Source organism: Mauremys reevesii, linkage group 2, assembly GCF_016161935.1.
Source record: "Mauremys reevesii isolate NIE-2019 linkage group 2, ASM1616193v1, whole genome shotgun sequence".
Classification (NCBI taxonomy): Eukaryota; Metazoa; Chordata; order Testudines; family Geoemydidae; genus Mauremys; species Mauremys reevesii.
In genome coordinates this window covers 1,794,746-1,796,876 of record NC_052624.1, presented here as the reverse complement: position 1 = coordinate 1,796,876, position 2,131 = coordinate 1,794,746, and the positions used below count along the sequence as shown (strand labels likewise).

The 2,131-nt window shown below is 51.9% G+C and overlaps 1 long non-coding RNA gene across 1 annotated transcript; it reads right to left on the bottom strand.

Moving 5' to 3' along the window:
- Positions 1-211: 211 nt before the first annotated feature.
- On the bottom strand, positions 212-1,558 carry LOC120397139. Its single transcript, XR_005593680.1, has 2 exons — positions 1,142-1,558; positions 212-425 (listed from the first exon to the last, which is right to left on the bottom strand). It is a non-coding gene; the product is annotated as an uncharacterized LOC120397139 (long non-coding RNA).
- Positions 1,559-2,131: the final 573 nt, after the last annotated feature.

The following is a 2,131-nucleotide window of genomic DNA, read 5'->3' as shown; positions in this document are numbered from 1 at the left end:
TACCTGCATTCAAGTTACTAACGCTCTGTACCTGCCAAGCCTGGTTTGACCTTCGTCTGTGGCAAAGGGAGGGGGAGGCCCTGATTTGGCTGGATTAGTGTGTTGATTACTTTTGATCGTTATTTGTGTTGTGGAAGAATCCAGAGGCCCCGCTCCAGTTCAGGGCCCCTTGTGCTGGGCCCTTCACAAACACTGAAGGAGAAACAGACCCTGCACAAAGGGGCTTATAAGTCACATTAAGACAAGACACAGCTACTGTGTGCAGCAAACCAGAATGTGGGTAGGTGGGAGATGGGGGAGGAGCAGCACTAAGAACGGGTGGTTCCATAGGCTGCTGGGTTGGTGTGAGACAGCGGAAATGCACAGCCCGGCCCTGGCTCCATAGCGATGCTGGCTGTGGTGGGACCCAACTGAGAGTGCCAATTCTGTAGAGGGCAAGCACAGGAGTTTATTACACACAGCGCTGGCGGAGTGTCACCTTGCTTATTAGGCTCAGAGACACTGCCAATCAATTGATTACAATAGAATATATGGATTTTCCATGGGCGGGGGGAAATGACAGGGTAGGCAGTTCCACACCCCGGGATAGGTTTTGCAGCAAGACAAGATAGCACATTAGCCAGTGGTTAAAAGGTTACATAATGTCTCCGCCCATGGTCTCAAGTTAGCAAGTTATCATTTAATTAATACTTTGATAAAATGTTATTAATATAAAATTACCCAGGGGTTCTCAAACTGGGGATCAGGACCCCTCAGGGGGTTACGAGGTTATTACTGGGGGTTGCGAGCTGTCAGCCTCCACCTGAAACCCCGCTTTGCCTCCAGCATTTATAATAGTGTTAAATATATAAAAAAGTGTTTTTAATTTATAAGGGAGGACCACACGCAGAGGTTTGCTGTGTGAAAGGAGTCACCAGTACAAAAGTGTGAGAACCACTGAATTAACCCCTCTGGAGCCTTGGGGAATGCAGGGGAGGGGAGTCTCCCTTGGTAGGGTTGGGGAGGAGGTAGGTGGTGTAGGATATTGCTCTTGTCATGTGATCCCTCCCCCATGGAAAAGATAACAGCTTGGCTCTTTGTGTGAAATAGCTGTCTGCAAGCCTCAAACTGCTCAATGAGCTTTAGGGTAGGGAAGGCTTACCATGCGGCTCTGAGCAGGGAGGAGCTCAGGTCTGCTCCCTGATAAAATCCTGCAGGCTCCATTGTTGTTCCACCTGCCAGGTCAGGAAGGCCTGCTTCTCGGTCTGCTGGGCCAACTGGAGATTGACCAAGGTCTGCTTCATCTCCTCCTGCTGCTTCACCAGCCATTTAGCCCTTCCATCTCCAGGGTCACCAACCACAGTCGCTGGCGTCAAATCCTGGATGAGTCCCCACATGTAACACCAGTCTAGGCACCAAAAACACCCAGAGACCAGCTGAGGCACCACACCCATGTCCTTTTATTGTTTGTGTCCGTTCCCACCACCTATTATTTACAAGTATTTATAGAGACCAACACTCTTGGAGACTACTAGCCTCCCAGCCAGCAGGGATCTCGACCCCACACCCCTCCCTTTCCTGGCTGTTAGCCAGCTTTATAGGGCAGGCTGGCTACCCAGACCAGCAGGTGGAGCCACTCTGGTAATTAGGGCGTGGCCCCTCAGCCAGCCCAACTAACCCTTTTTCCTCTTGAACAGGGCTAACGGGCCTGGCTTGCCTTTCCTAGCCAGCACCCTGTTGTAGGTGCCACAAGTTCTCCTGTTCTAAGCAACTGAAGCTCTTCGAGTTCCACTGAAGTCAAGGCACTTTGCTGAAGTGGGGACCTCAGTAAACAACCAGCTGGCTGTAACCTTGGTCCTTCTTTATCCATCTCCTACGCACCGCTGTTTGCCCCTGCCCCCTGCCATGTGCCAGGCTGGAAATTACATTGCCAGCCCATTGGCACAAGGACCAGGGTCTAAATCTTATCAGTGAGTGTTAGTTGCCTAGACACCCTTTGAAGATATGTCATTATATCTGAGCCTGGCACACTTCTCCCTGAGGCCCTGCCCCCACCCCACCCCTTCTCCCTGAGGCCCTGCCCCCACCACTTCTCCCCAAAGCCCTGCTCCCACCCTGCCCCTTCTCCCTGAACCCCTGCCCCATCCCGCTC